We start from the raw sequence: 16724 nt of genomic DNA, 5'->3' as shown, positions 1-16724 counted from the left end.
TCTGTTGGGCAAATGGCCGAGCTTTTCAAGGTTGAGGGTCTACTGTAGTAGTAATGCTCGTGGTAACGGCAGTGGGAAATGTAGCACGTGGGTTGTGTAATTTTGTGTGAGCGCTGCAGTGTTAATTTTCTGGATAATGCATCTGTTCCTTGTGTGTTCATGTGGCACATTTGCTAACTGCAGCCAGGACAGCAAGCTGGCCTTGGGACCACCATAGCAGCTGACCTAAAGGGTGCCACGCCCCTGGGAGAGATCACAAGTTAATATTATGGGGCCAATTTTGAGGTTCAGAGGTAAAAACTTGACTGTGAACTGGGTGAGTAGTGTGCAGAGAGAAAATGATGTTGCAAGTTGGACTAGTTGGAACCAGTCTATTGCGAAAAGTTTGTACAGCACGTAATATCGCGATGGAATGAAACGCTAACAGAGGAGTTCCTAGGCACTCTGCTCTTCCAATTTATTTTATTAATAATAATAATTGGTTTTGGGGGAAAGGAAATGGCGCAGTATCTGTCTCATATATCGTTGGACACCTGAACCACGCCGTAAGGGAAGGGATAAAGGAGGGAGTGAAAGCAGAAAGGAAGGAAGAGGTGCCGTAGTGGAGGGCTCCGGAATAATGTCGACCACCTGGGGATCTTTAACGTGCACTGACATCGCACAGCACACGGGCGCCTTAGCGTTTTTCCTCCATAAAAACGCAGCCGCCGCGGTCGGGTTCGAACCCGGGAGCTCCGGATCAGTAGTCGAGCGCCCTAACCACTGAGCCACCGCGGCGGGGGATTTATTTTATTAGCGCTTTGAATTCGGTGGTAGCAAAAGGCGCTTTGAATTCGGTGGTAGCAAAAAGATGGCAGAGTCGTCCGTGATGTATTCTGGGACGAATGTACTGTTTTTTCCTTCTTACCCAGGCAAAGGCGCGCTGAAGAAGAATTGAAGTGGAGCGCGTAGGCGCCTCGTTGTTCGCGTTTGTTTCCGTTGTGATAGTACACGTGTGCAACCCCTGTGAGTGGAATGAAAAAAAGAAAATGATAGGCGTTTTTTCATGACGAATGAGTTTTGAATTCTGCGTCGGGCTTGAAACTTTCATTTCCAACATTTCAAAACACAGCTCTAAGGGCACTGCACGGGAGCGTTCTTTTATTCAGCCAGGCATTTTGAAGGGTAGCAGTTTTAGTTGCATAAAGTTGGCGCATGCATTATTTGCATGTCTACGATGGCAGTGAACAGCAAGAAGAAATTAACTTCTTAATAAGTGTTATGCTGTTACATGGCAGTTCAAGTTCGGTTTTCTAAACACCATTGCACTGTCCGATGTTGCAAGTCACTGGAGTGCCTCATCATCATCATCAACCTGAAAACGCCCACTGCAGGCCTAAGCCCTCTTCCATATCTCTCCAATTTTCCTTTGCTGTGCCAGCTGCGGCCACGTTATCCCTGCAAACGTTTTAATCTCATCCACATAACTTATTTCTGGTCATCCTTACAAGAAAGTGCAATGTAAGGTATATGCGACCACGAAAAATTCCGAGTTCACAATCGATGCAAGAGTCGAGCACTATCTGTTTCTTGTCATGAATTGAACTTGCAGTAGCCTTTCAGTAAGTGTGTTTTGCGTTTGTGTAATGGTTTTTGAGTGCACTCATACCCAGTTACTTCTAGCTTTTCCTTTTTGTAAGCCATTCACGCAGAAAGGTCATGAAGAAGTGGAACATTGTCCGTCTCCTGCGAAGGCCCAAGTTAAAGCTCAGACAAGTGGTGCAAGCGCACTTGAAATGACCGGGGTGATCAAGAAGGGCACATAACTTGGTGCAACTTCTGGAATGGTCAAAAAGCCCTTGACACAATCTGAACCCCCACCACTGCCGGTCACTCCAGTATCACGACCAGAATGCCGTCCCAATGAGGATGCCCCTCCACAGTGTGTGCCCGCAGCATCAAAGTTCGACCGCGTTCAGTCACGTTTGGCACTTCGCTCGCAGTTGACACGGCACCACACCCAACCAACTTCCCATCTACCATAGATGGCCCCTGAGGGACTTTTGGAATGGGAACTTATTTTTTTACTTGATCAAAAAGATTGTCATTGCTGAGGAATTGTCGCTTTATTTAAAAGAGTACACATTAAACTCTTACTAGAGTGTCTTTTCCTTCGTAATGATGTATTAGACATTATGCATGCATCGCCCCATGGTATCCCCCTACGGATGATTGCTTCGAATACAATTGCATCCAAACCATCAATTCAGCGCACTGAAATACTGTAATGCCATTGTGACCTTCACTGTACTGCACTTGTAGCATTGCATCAGAAGTCGGGACTGTGCCTAAAGAGAACATGAAACACATTTTCAGTGCAGTGTTTTGCCAGTTGATTGCACAGAATGAGTTATTGTGACGCTATTAGCAGGTGTTGTACCACGTATAGTCCGGTTTTTAATATTTCAATTAGGTTACAAAAAGAAATTCATTGCGCCGATGGGGTCCAGTGGCGTAAATCCCGGGGTGGGGGGGGGGTAGGGGGGTCCTGACCGCCCTTTGCTTAGTGTGGCGGGACATTGCATGCGAGTGTCCCCCCCTCCCTCACCCCCTTAGGTTCGCCGCAGGACTACTCGGCCGGCATCGAATGATGCCAGCAGCGCACTTTTAGCGCTTCCGTCCAGGTGGTCTTTCTTCTTTTTCCCCGTTGTCTTTTTGCGCTGGTTCTACAGAGATCAAAATTAAAGGGTATTGATATGCTTGGGTATCGGGACCGAGGTCTTCACCGCATGACGATGAACTCTGCAGACGACGGAGGGAAGCCTTCAGGAGGGTTGGTAAACTTGAAGGTTTATTTACATATTTACAAGAGAAGCAGGGAGACCAAAAGTCAGAGATGAAGTGCTACATATTTACAACAGAACCAGGGAGACCCAAAAGTCAGAGATGGAGTCCCCTGAAACCAGCCAAATCGCGGCTTAAATACAGTGGATATTCCCTAGGCACCTAGCTAGGGAAACCGGTGGCTGATCAAGCGTTCAATGGGAAGACACACTCTTCATAGTCTCTTCCCTAACCCCGTGACCGCTCCGCCCCCACAAACACGTGCACAGGCGATAAGGAATCCTGGCGCCTTGAGTTCCTGGAATCCTGTTTCCGACCGGTTGAGCAGGTGCACAAGGTCGTTGGCTTATCAGGCGGTGATCCTCTCCGAGTAAAGATGCGTCCTGACGCCCCCGGGCATTCCAGAGGGTAAGATTAATCAGCCGTGTCCGCCCCCCTTTGTCTGGCCGCACGTGCAAGCGAGCGAGGCGTGTTCGGCGCCTTTGTTCGCGTCTTTCTGCCGGCCCACGTGAGGGCGCAGTTCGGGAACAATGCCGCATTCCATACTCCGGACGAAGGGATGAGAGGCCTTTCGTCACAGCTCACCGTCGCCAGGAGCCGTTCCTAATCCTCTTCTCAGGATGACAGCACCTTTGGGTCAAGCATAGTTTGATGGCGCCTGCCGGGCTCGTCTGTTCCCGCTGTCGGGCCTCCGATCACAACAATCGGTCCGCCGCCAAGAAGACGCCACGAAGTGGTTGCAGCTGGTCGGTGCACCACGAATGGGCGTCAGAGTCCCAGTCGGCCTCGTAGTAGTCAGTCCACTTGACCTGGACAGCTGGCAAGGGTCCTCAACGGAGCATTAGCGATCCGATCTGAGCTCAGCCCCTACCTCCGGCTAGGAACCACGCGGCCAGCCTCAGAACATTGCCAGGTCTTCAATACAGAGCCATATGGCTGCAAATGTTGGATGACTTAACCCTCGCCAACAGCTCACGCCCGGAAGTCTGCAGAACCAAAACTAGTTCCGCTTTGTCTTTCCTTTTATCGCAAAAGACGCGTCTGAAATTTGGTAAGAAACTTTTTTTTCGGCAATGAGGTAGGTGCGGAGAAGCAAGAGAAAAAAAAACAACAAAAACCAAAAATGATGCGGTAGCTTTTCTCGAGCATTAGGGCATTTTACGCCAGATTATGCAGGAAAGCTACGACTGAGACCGTCGGCATTCCCGTTTTCCCGCCCTTTCCGGTAGCGGATCTCAAAGTTGTGCTCTTGAAGCGCTAGACTCCAGCGCAAAAGTCTCCCATTCTTTGGCGACATATTTCTAAGCCAGGTTAAGGGGCAGTGATCAATTTCTATGGTGAATCTCGAACCTGCCAGGTAGCACCTCAGTCTCTGGGTGGCCCAGACCAAACAAGCACATTCTTTCTCAGACGCGCTGTCTTTCTGCCGGTCCACGCGAGGGCGCAGTTCGGAAACAATGCCGCATTCCATACTCCGGACGAAGGGGTGAGAGGCCTTTCGTCACAGCTCACCGTCGCCAGGAGCCGTTCCTAATCCTCTTCTCAGGACGACAGCACCTTTGGGTCAAGCATAGTTTGATGGCGCCTGCCGGGCTCGTCTGTTCCCGCTGTCGGGCCTCCGATCACAACAGTATATAGTCCTGCGTGTTTGAGTGTCGTACCGCGCAAACGCTCGAAACTTTCTTCGAAATCTCTCTGTTGTTCAGAGCTGGGGTACATTTTAACAGCGCGCCAGACAGGCACTGACAGGTGCGACTGGCGTCTTGGCGGCGTCCATAAAACTACTTCATTCCAGGTGGCTATTTTTGTTGAAGAAAGAAATTAAGTAAACAGCATTGAAAATGTGCCCACCGCCGTCACTCTCAGTTTCTTAAACTGCCTGTCTGATTAGCAAATTGCGAATGTCCCTTCAGCCATCTTGGGCTCACGGCTCCAATGAGAAAAAATAAAATAACAGAAGCTATCAATATAGAGTGAAAAAGGAAGGCTGCATCGTTAAATGCTGTAGAAAAAGCACAAACTCTTAACTGTTTCAACGCCGCGACGCTGCCTTTAGATTCGAGGAAAGCTACAACACATAACTTTATACTCGGGGCTAGAGGTCTGCACAAAGCGTATCTACAATGGGCCCGGCCTTGTCGCCTCTTGGCCCGGACCCGACTGCGGCCAGATATCAATTTCTAATGACTGGCCCTCGAGCCTGCGCAGGTCCGTTCGCTTTTGGTGATGAAACTTCTCTCCTGAAAAAACAAACTAGTAAACAAGCATCTGATCTGAGTAGCAGGTGAAAGATTTGCAGGAACCAAGGCGCGCAACCGCGGGCTCGTACCAGTGACGAGCAGAGATGGGCATCCTCACGAGGGCGAGCCCTCATGAGGGCGTCCTCACACTGACCTGATGAGGATTCTACTCGGTGAGGTGAGGGAGGATGGGCGCATGAAAATTTTTGAGGACTAGGGTGAGGGAAGAAATACATGATGAGGTGAGGGCGAGAGAGGAAAGACATGATGCGGTGAGGGTGAGGGAGGGCAAGATGCACTGTCTGAGGGGCGACGGTGGTGGCCCGAAGCGTACTCTGGGTAACGTTTTTTTTTCTGTGCAGCCTGTTATAAATTCGCGTTTTAAAGCGCTACTTCTGAAGGTGAAGATTCCCGGGGAAGACATAGTTTGGTCAGTCTGGAGGTACACGAGGCAAACACGAAAGGCGGGCGTCGCACACCTTCTCCGTCGCCGCGATGTACTACACCGCTGACAATGCTATGCCGAAAAAAACGCTGTTCTAACTCAAAAGCCTATTTTTTTAAATTTTGGAAAGTCTTTGGTGAAACACCCTTTATAGAGCCCGAGCAAGAGGACACTTGCCATGCTGTGCGATTGGCCGCCGGTCCAGCGGGAACCGTTGTACCGCAGTCAACATTTTCATCATAAGCCCCAAGTCTGTCGGATGCTCAGAGTGTAGAGTAAAATACGTAGCAATTATACCTAGTGAGGCTGTTGAATTCGAAAGTTCTAAGCCTTCTGCCCCGAATGAAGACCGATTTCAGGTCACTGTGGTTTCCAAGAACTGGTGGCAGTACAACAAATGCTTGTGCAGAATTCCACTGTCAAATCAAAGCCTGTTGGCGGCGTTGATGTGAAATTTTTTTCATTCACATTGTGAATGGTTCAGTATAGTCGTATCTTCTATTTTCTGTTTGCGCTAGAATTACCGTATAGGAAAGTGGTGCCGCAATGTTGTCGGCAAAGCCATGTAAACAAAGCAAAGGCTTGACCAGCTTGGTGTGAATCATCGCTCGCTCCGCCTTGCATTGTACGACGTGCTAAAAAAGAGAAAGTTGTGCTGCTTTCCAAATAACAAGAACATCTCTTGGCTTATTTTTGTCCCTGGTGAGACGTGGGACCATGTAATCGCGCGCATGATTTTATGAACCAAATTTCATGCAATGCATAGTAGGGAATTTGACATTCAGCGTTTGGGTAATGCGTAGACATGCAAGCAAAAAACTTATAGGCGGTTTAGCTTGGGATCATTCTTCCACCGTGCTTGGGGTTAAGCATGAATTATCGTGCGCTAGCACCATTAGCTCTGGTTTTGAATTGTTTTAACTTGATTTTCTATGCATTTCCTTGGCCTGAACTGGCTTAATTTGGTTGATATATCTTGTGATGTAAGTTTGCGTGATATTGCATCATTTTTTACTTTTTTACTGCGGTAGAACTAGTCACACTCTACATTTACAGATACCTTGGAGTCCTGATTCCGCTCCTGGCGCAGATGTGCAGCGGTTACGGTATACGCGCCACTGCCCTGCGATGGCAGGTGCTACCATCGGTGGTGCTTGCGAGTCCTATGTTGTTCCTGGTGAATCTCTTGCGACTAATCATTAATTGAACTGCCACGGTGGGTAGTTTGCTCACAATCCGATGGGCGGCTTGTGATGTCATACCGCCACGTGACCAAACTGGCCCACGTGCTAGAAGCAGTCCTCGGACAGACAACCACTTTTCGGCGGATTGGAATCGCTATAGCATTAAAATGGGAACTACAGAAACCGTTCACTCCAGACTTGGGGATTTAGTGATAACCAGTATTCTATCAAAATGCTGCAATTTAGGAACCCATTTTATTTTCTAGTGGCCTGGATAAGTTTTTTATTTTAATCGACAGCATAAGAGCCTCACTGCAGCGGAAATCCAGCACCAGATTGGGAGAAAACACTAAAGAAATAAAATCTTTATATCTGGGGGAGCGGGCTCTGAACACGCGGCGGCGCTAAAAAAATCGGTTCAGCTGGGCGCTGCTTCAGACCCCTACGCTATCGCCGCTGCTTTTATGCAGCCATGGTATATTTTGCCTGGCAAATATATTCTCCTTTTTCAAATAAATTATTTACGAAGCCTTTAGGAAATGCCACGAAACACATCGAAAAAGAAAGAGCAACAGAGCAGTTGACGCGAGGTAAGGCTGAGCACATCACCAGGGAGTGCCACTCCGGTTTAAATTCGGTCGGTACATACACTCCTCTCAGATGAACAATTCGTTGGGACAAATCTTTACATCCTGCCTGTACGAAATTCCAAGCTCTCGAGCTGTGCTTGTAATTTCTTCGTCAAGTAGCGGCGTTCACGCGTGTTAAACTGCCTATCACTAACGTGGTAGTTTCAAAGCGTGGTCTCATCATCTTCCATCCGTGCGTGTGGAAGCGTCATCAGACAAGCATGGTGCAAACCGCGCGAAATGGCGGCAGATTAGAAGCAGTGAAATTCATCAGACTCAGTGATATCGCAACGCCATCTGGTAATGGTAACTAAGCGACCTGCAAACTTTCCTTTTCTGAGTGTATTCTACGCGGAGTACTTATTGTTACTGTCGTGGTAAACATTAAAGAATTGTTTCGTAAATATTCTTGGCGCACAAAATTTTTTGTACGCAGATACAACGCACTGACTTATTTTAGCAGTCCATATAGAAAACAATGAATTGTTATAAGTGAACGACACACGTATGCATGCAGTAGGCGCCAGAAGTAAAGGTACAGTATATTTTAGGACTGAACTCGGAACTCTCTAGGTTTTCAGATTCAGATTCAGATTCAGATTTATTTCAACAACACTTGGTTGCCGAGGAGGCGAACAAAAAGGCAATCAAAAGTTGCCTGACGAAGCGTCCGCCCCCTTTACACTCTACAACTGAGCAGTGGGCAGGTTTAACCAAAGAAAATCAGATCATAACACCAAAGAGACATTGCATATAACATTATACACGAAAACATAAAAAAACAGCACATATTCATTTAAGGTACACAATTAAGAAATGCTGTAAAAAGTATATTCGCGAGTCAACATTGTTACACAATCTTGCGTATGAGGTCAAACCAATCATACACACGTGCACGCACACACAAAAGAGTATAACCATGTAGCCTCTCTTCCAATAGTGCCTTGAGGGCTTGTATTGTATGTGTATTACTGAGTAATATCACCAGAAGTTGCCGGCTAGAAAGTATAACTCGAGTTTTAAAACGACTGTTAGTGAGGGTGAGGGAGGGGCGACGATGTGAGGTCGAGGGCGAGGAAGGGCGAGCAAATTTTTTGAAGTGAGGGTGAGGGGGCGAGGACCGCATAACTTTTCAAAATGAGGGCGACGGTGAGGGAGGGCTATGGATTCAAAATTGAGGATTAGGGAGAAAAAGTAAAAATGAGGGCATTTGCCCACCTCTGGTGACGAGTGCTTACTCAAGGAGGGCACAGTCGAAAAAATCGGGTTATTAACAGAGCATTGTATGCATTCCTTTTCCGTGACTCGCGAGACAACAGTCCAGGAGAGCAATTTCTAAAAACAACTGTTTTACTTCAAGCATAACCTGTACCCCTGATAAGCGCACTATGATGCTTAGTGTCCTATCGCAGTATGCGCGCATTCTTGCATACTTGGGGTTTGATCCAGCTAGCGGGTCACCCTATAAAGAAGCGCCTTTTCTTCCATGGCGAGGAGATTTCGTAGAGCGCTGAGGAATTTGAAATCATGTCGTTTTCAATTAAGGAGAGAGCTTCCTTCGAACAGCGCTGGTATCTTTATAATGTCCAAAGCCTCTCCAGATCCCAAGAGAGGGATTCGCAACGACAAGGACCACGTCCGCAAGAGTTGCGCCAAGGTTGTCCGAAAAATTAGTGTCTGCAGTAAGTCAGTTTTTATGGAGGAAAAATGCTAAGGCGCCCGTGTGCCGTGCGATGTCAGTGCACGTAAAAGATCCCCAGGTGGTCGAAATTATTCCGGAGCCCTCCACTACGGCACCTCTCTCTTCTTCTTCTTCTTCTTCTCCTCAAGTAATATGGCACATACCCACGTGGGGGGATTGGCCAAGGTATAGGGTAGAATGCCAATAAAGCATTTGCGCGGGAAAGGAAACGTCAGAAGACTGAATCAAGATAAAAAAAAAATTGGGAAAAATAAAATGAATTCAAGAGGTATGAGTCATCCGGAATAGAATCAATCTAGCCTTTTTTGGACATGCGAAAGAATTTTGTGTATAGCTAACAGATTAATCGATTAGTTGCACTTATGTAATCGTGAAGGTAGCCGCATACACTGCTTAACGGGAATCCCTTGGCACTCGCACCGAACGATAGAAGAACTGTAAGAGACAGAGGCAGTCCTAGTCTCGAAAGAGGAACCTCCAGATATTGCTTTCTCTGAACCGCGAACCGCCGGCAAGACAGGAGAAAATGATCGATTGATTCAACTTGCCCACATGATACACAAAGGTTTGTCGCAGCGAACCCGCACCTGCATAAGGACAAGTTTAAGTGAGGGATTCTACATCGCAGGAGCGTCATGGACACTTCACAAAGCCTTGACATACACCACCGGATATTCCATGGGTACTTTAGGTGTTGAAAGTCCACGGTATTCAGCAACGGATCACTCAAAGTGGCTGAAATATGTTGGAACCGCTGGAAACGTGAAGCTGCTAACAGAATGAGGTGAGGGACGGGATATATTACAGGTGCGCTGAGAGCTGACCTTGCCAATAAATCAGCCACCTCGTTAAAATAGACGCCTGAATGCCCAGGTACCCAGACCAAACGGATCTCGCGCACTGTTCTCGGAACAAAAAACCTAAGTGAACGAGTCAAGAAAGATGTTTCCGAATTTTGGAGAAAGACAATAACTGAAAGGCAGTCTGTGAGAATAAGAACCCGTGCGACTTGTCTGGGAATTTTGAGAAGAGCCAAACCAATGGCCAAAAACTCTGCGAAGAATATAGGAGTATAATCAGGGATACGAACGGAGTAGCTCCAATCTAGATCCTGCGAATATATGCCAATCGCCGCCTTCTCACAGCTGCCGGAGGCACCAGTGGAGAGAACTGTATGATGTGGAAAATTCTGTAGGTGTTCAGAAAGAAGACCATTTAGGGTATGTGCGGGCATATGCTTCGCATGGGACGGGAAAATAAAGTCGTAATAGAAGACGGGATCAGCCTGCGTGTCAGCAACTCGTTGCAAGGAGATCAGATCAACCTGAAGCGGAGCTAACAGATTCTGCGTGAACCTAACTTGCGGAAGCTGATAACGTGGCCAGTGATTAGTCAAAAAAAGGTGTGGTTGTCTTCCTTTCTTCTTTCACTCCCTCCTTTACCATTCCCTTACGGCGCGGTTCAGGTGTCCAACGATATATGAGACAGATACTGCGCCATTTCCTTTCCCCCAAAACCAATTAAAAAAAAGTCAGTTTTTCGTAGGAACGCAGGCGAAGTTACGCCCCCCTCCCTTCTCCCCAGAAAGCATCCACCGGGGGGAGGGGGGCGCTGAAGACGCATGTGCCCCCCCTGAAATTAGCACGGATTTACGTCACTGATGGTGCCAGTGCACAGTGGCAGTTTTCAGCAGTGGATATGACATCGGGTGGGAGCTTGATGATTGGACAAACAGTAATAATAGTGCAAATTGTGTTAATAAATGAAGTTACGCTTTGTCATGTTTTAGGCTTTTATATTAGATCAACAAAACTAACACCTTTCCCTGACGTAAAAGGACTGCAAAGCAGGGAAAACAAAACAAAATAAAAACAAAGAAACATCACCAGGGGCTCTTGATATTGTTATGCATCGAAGGACTTTGCACCTGTGTGTACACGTCTATGACCTAGCAGACAGCACTTAAGGCTTCTGTGATGACCCCCATAATGCGCAGGTCCACACGGGACGGAGAGGCAAAGAGACACCGTATGGCTCAGTTTAAACAAACAGGTATATTCAATAATTACACATGATTAAGGTTATACATCAGAGGCTGGGGCGTCCGAGCTTACGTGCCGACGACTTCATGGGGGCGATGGAGTGGCTCCGGAGTTGGGCTCGAGCGGTTGCTGGCAGAAGCTGCACGCCGTCGGGCTTCGGCGCTGAAGGCCCTCTTCGCGAACGATGTCGTCCTGAGCGTGTATGCAGTAGAATTTCAATAGTCGTCCGTTTCTTCGAGGATGGTTCACAAACCCTTCCTCTAGTGTCGTTCGGCTTGGAAGATGAACAGGAGGCGAGCTTGTAGATGATGACAGCAGAGCATAATTTTACAACATACATATACACAGAGTTCAACTGGAAAAAGCAGAACTGAATTTACAAAAGAACAAACTTTGCACTACTTTACTCATCGACCGGGCAGGTTAGTGCCTAAGTAGCATCACATTACATGCTAAGCATGGAGCCCCAGCTCAGACTGGACTGCATCCGTTTACATGTGCTTTTAAGCACTTGATTAACAAAGGACTAAGGGCGGTCATTTCCAGTGGCCCGCCCAAAGCATCAATTCTCCAATCCAAAATAACATGCGAGATGGGGACCACCCCTTGGGTTGGGCTTAGCCTCGAACCCAGAGTCTGTTAACAATACAAACTAAATAAACAACAAAAACGCCACCACTCTCTCTCAAGTGAGAGTATACACAGGCTCTCTCTTCGGAGCTAATTCACTAGCGCCTGTCTTTCCACATTCTTGGCGAGTACTGCCTGTCCGCCATGACAGGTGTCCGTCGCGGCCCTTCTGGGAAGCTGTGGGTGCCTTCCCGGCGATAGCCCACGACAAAGGGGGGGGGGGGGGGGAGGGAAAGAATGTCGTCTTCGCGGTAGCGCATAGCGTCGGCTGTGGTACGGCGCGCTCTGGCCCGCTGACAGCTCCCTTGTCCTGGAATGTGCCCGGAAATTGGAAAGGATAAAGCCTGTTTCACCGCCGCGGCGGCGGCGGGTCCGGTTGTTCTGGTCGTCACTCAAAGAGCATGGCTGGGTAATTGATGATGCCGCTGTCACGGGTCTCCGTCTACGCCGCGCCGTCGAACGTGGATCCTCGTAGCACACACGGAATGTCACACTTCTCTCTTTGTATCTGAAAACGGCTTGGTGGAATCGATCTTATTGCGCCATTGCATTCTACAAGCGTTCGTTTCGGTCCCAAGAGAGGATGCAAAGAACCGTTCGTTTGACATTTAGCCGTGCACACTGTCAGCTTGTGGATGATCACAGGGTGGCGGCGGTGCTAGATGGCGCCACGTTCTCGTCAACAGCACGCAGTGGCAAGGCACTGTACGCGGTGGCGGTAGCGGCACGCGCCATGCTAAAAAGGCGTAATCCGCGAGGCGCCACCGCGCATGCGCAGAACGCCCTGAGGGCGCCACATGCTGCCACGTGCTCGCCACCTGTAAAGTCACTGTTGAATTCCGCTGTCTTCAGTCACCTGCGTGCGCGCCTGCCGCGTCGTGACCGCATGTTCTCAGTGGCACACCACGGAAACGGTTCACGGTCGCGCATCGCGGATAACGCTAAGCTATATCTGTCTGGTATTTCGCACAGGCCGTCACTACGTCGGAGTGTCCTGCGCTCGAGTTCGAATAAGGCAGGGAACGCCATTGATCAATGTTCCCTTCTGCGCCGTCGACGTGACGGTGAAGCATCTTTGGGCCAGCTGCGCGCCCACATGGTTGCTGTAACCATGGAAACGACGCTGCCAGCCTTGGCAAGAACGAGGTAAGGCTGGTCTCTATGTACGCGGAAACTGACGCCAACGCGAAGGTGACGGCGGCAAACAACGAACGACTCATCGCGCGAAGCATTTTTGCCGTGTCGCTTGTCTCGTCGCTCGGATCTGTCCCAACAGAAAATTTGGCTCGTCGTCCGGAAGTCCCCAACGAGATTAGCCAATCAACCCCCCCTCACCCCCCCCCCCCCACACACACACAGCCGTTTCCGGTTTGTCGACGGTTTGTCACATAGCTTCGACTCCGAGGTCGCCTCAACAAGCGCGTCATCTTGGTGATCGCCGCCGTCGAGAAAATATTTGCATTGCTGTAGCTGTGAGACATACCCGCATCGTTTAAATAATTCGAACAATGTATTTGTCGGTTAGGGAGGGCAAACAACATTTGGCGCGGGCTTTACGAGGGGGAGCACAGCAGAAAGATATGCGTGTCGAGTCGCGGGTACCGGCCCTCGATCCACCGTGCCCTTGCTCCCACTGTATATACGTGCAGAAACACTCGCAGCGCACATTCTCACTTGCATATTATAGTTTTATGACTTAGAAGCAGATTGCGGTGACAGTTGAGGGGAGTTTTTACTAAGCCGGAGCGCACAGGTACCGAACGAAAGCACACCTCCCTCATGAATCTGTGATGTGACTTCACCGCCGCTGTCGCAACATCGCTGCCGTGGAGAAAATATTTCTTTTGCGCTGGCTGTGAGGCACATTCACAAAATTTTAAGAGAGCGAACAGGTTACGGGTGTGTTTACTAAGCTCGAGTGCGCACGCATCGGAACCGATGGGCACGTCGCTAATGCGCGTCGCCTGCAGCCTTCGTTTGCTTGGAGGTTGCCCACTAAGCGATGGAGCGAACGTCGCCGCGTCGCCTCGTCGCCTCGCACTGTTTTTCGTGCACATAGAACCCACTCTTTGCAGTGAAAGGCAACCTTTGTGTGCAAACTTTTGCGACGTGCTCAGACACTTTGTTTTGTTTGGTCCTACCCAATGTCGTCATTCGGAAAGTGAAATTAGATTGGGGAGGAACAGCGAAAATCAATTTCAGGGCAGCATTTTGTTAGCTTGTACTTTGAAATTTGTACATCGAATAACTCCCGTTTCTATGCGCTTATTCCTGTATTTTTTTTTGGGTCGGCATCTGTGTGACATTAGAATTCACCTCAAATATAGCTGGAATCGCTTCAAGCAGTATTTCACAGCCCCTTTAATTAAATTTCTTGATGGTCTCTTTCATGTTGAATCTTTCAGCGTGCGTCAAGCAATAACCTTGTGCTTTTAGCCTTTGTTCTCAAATAGCCGCGGCAGCAGGCTAGCTGCATAGTAATGGTACGCCATGTTCCTTCGAAACCAACAATGTTATGACTCCTTGTCTCGTTTTCTATAATGCTTTGAGCACTATAGCAGTCAACCATCGCACTCTAAACCCATGAACAACCATCATTTGGTGAGATAGAATCTGGACTTACAGTTCGCATATGCTGTAGATTTTTCTTGCGCTCTGGGGTTTAAAGCTATCCTTTCACCCTGTTCTAGTCTTGCGACATGCCCCTTTGGTAACATAAAACTGCCCGCATTTTCTAGGAGCCTATTACACGTGAAAAACCCTCTAACCATCCATTCACTTGCTTCAGGGAGGTTTTGAAGAGAGAACAACTTCGTAGAGAAAAGCGTGAAAAGGAGGTGGAAGTACAGGTAGACCATTTTTATTTTTTCTTGCATGCGCGTGAGTGCGTGTGTGTGTGTATACGTGTGCATGCACTTTCACATTTTCTCTGCTTTGCTTTTCCAGGAACGACAGATGCAGCTGATTCGAGAGTTCCTTTTAAACAATACAGAATTGGGATGGCAGCCTGCTGAGAAGCTTTCAGCTCTTTTGCCAGTGCATGGTACGAAGCGTCGTAACCAAGGCAGCAGGTTAACCACAAAATTGCTCGGACATGCTGTTTTAAGGTCCTTTAACAGCTGCATTTCTTTTCTTGGCCCAGAAAAAGGGTGGAATTTTGCAGATTTCACTTGCTTACCTCCTCTCAACGGCATGGATTAGTTGTGCACACCACTTTCAAAAGTGTGGCAACCCTTTCCAGGTTCTGTATATGAACAAGTGCAAAAGGCCTGGAAGCACGCCTAAATAAAAGATAAATCACAGGTACTGCTATAGTGTGTACTTACCACAAACTCCTGTCGACTACTGATGGTGGCATTTGGAATGGCAGACTGGATATTTTATGCAATCTAGCCTTGACTGGCAGGCAAATATTAAAGATCTATTTATAACAGATCATATTACGGTGAGTTCTTGTGTCGTAGATTGGTGCCACATATCTACTGACCGCGAATTTGTTTTTTACTGTGCTTGATCTTTTTCTGTGGTTATGCAGTATCTGGAGAGCTCAGTGAAATGCTTGATGCTTATGCACATGAAAAGATTATCCTGTGATTATTTTTAAAGCCGTGATGCAGCATAGGTGCAAGCACGTGGTTTAGCGCGAACACCCAAGAAGAAAAAGGAACTGTATGCCTCTTCTCTAGCAGCAAGTGTATCTGTACAGATTTCCAGAAATGAAATTGAACTAGAGAAAACATAGTGTAATCTCTGTCCGCATATAAAAATTGAAGCGCGTTATTGGTCCTCGTGTGGCTGGTATGCCCAGCCTCATGAAATCTGTTCAGCATAGGAAGCCTGGTCGTGTTTTTCACTGGTAACACGGTTGCCTCTATTCATATATGGAGGGTTTGTAACCAGATACTCTATTGCTTTAAAGTAGAGAAGGGGTAACAGATGGTCTCTTGTGATGACTGGTTGGGTGGGCTGTCTGTCCCCTTCTGTTGGGAAATGGGGCGTACAATAATCAGTGCGCGCCACGCTGGTTGGTTAGCTGCGCTTATTATCCTGGTGCATTTCAGCATAGGGATCGCTAAAGAATCCGTAGGCTCGATGCTTGCGCCCTCTGGAGTCTGCTTTAACAACAATGACGATGGCGGCTGTGACGCCAACAGTCCTTGTCTCTCGGAGGGAAAGCGTCAGGATAGGACCGTCTTCAAGAGCCGATTACCGGTCGTCAGAACAGCACAGGCGAGTCGCCTGTTTGTTTTGTTTTCTTCAACGATAGTGTATATTTTTTTTAACATCTGTAATGCTGGCTTATCAGTTGGGTCTTGTTGGCTACATGTGCTGTTCCTTATAACAGGAGATTGGTGCTGTGCTTAGAATTTCTATTTTGTTCACTTCTTGAATAGGTTTGCTGTAACGAGCTGGTCTTCTTGCAGCAATTCCTCTGTTGGGCAAAAGAGGAAGCTTTTAAAGGTTTAGGATCCATTGTAGTGGTAGTGCTCGTGGTAATGGTAGTGGGAAATACAGCATGTCAGTTGTGAAAGTTTGCGTAAGCACTTAAGTGTTCACTTTCTTGATAATGGATCTGTTCCTTCTGTCTTCATGCCGGTCATTTCCTAACAGCAGCGAGTACAGCCAACTGGCCCTGGGACAACCATAGGTGCTGACCTAAAGGGTACCACGGCCCTGGGAGAGAAAACTGAAAATTGGTTTTTTGAGGAAAGGAAATAGAGCAGTATTTGTTTCACATCTGAGTAGGCACCCGGAGCGCGCCGTAAGGCAAGAGAGAACGGAAGGAGTGAAAAAAAGTGAGAAAGAGATGCCGTTGTAAAGGGCTGCGGAATAATTTCGACCACCTGGGGAAACTGCACTGACATAGCATGGCACACGAGCGCCTTTTGCGTTTCGCCTCCAAGGAAACACGGCCGCCGCAGTCTGGTTCAAACGCGGGTACTCCGGATAGGTAGACGAGCACTATAACCACTGAGCCACGACGGCGGGCTCTGGGAGAGAGCAGAAATTATGATGACGCTAATTTTCA

The 16724-nt window shown here is 48.1% G+C and overlaps 1 long non-coding RNA gene across 1 annotated transcript; it reads left to right on the top strand.

Moving 5' to 3' along the window:
* The first annotated feature begins 189 nt into the window (after nucleotides 1-189).
* On the top strand, nucleotides 190-14909 carry LOC144101205 (uncharacterized). Its single transcript, XR_013307957.1, has 4 exons — nucleotides 190-316; nucleotides 12668-12841; nucleotides 14484-14544; nucleotides 14642-14909. It is a non-coding gene; the product is annotated as an uncharacterized LOC144101205 (long non-coding RNA).
* The last annotated feature ends 1815 nt before the right edge of the window (nucleotides 14910-16724 follow it).

The sequence above is a fragment of the Amblyomma americanum genome, chromosome 1 (genome assembly GCF_052857255.1).
Source record: "Amblyomma americanum isolate KBUSLIRL-KWMA chromosome 1, ASM5285725v1, whole genome shotgun sequence".
NCBI lineage: Eukaryota > Metazoa > Arthropoda > Arachnida > Ixodida > Ixodidae > Amblyomma > Amblyomma americanum.
The sequence above is the reverse complement of the archived record's forward strand: the minus strand, read 5'-3'. Positions and strand labels throughout refer to the sequence as shown.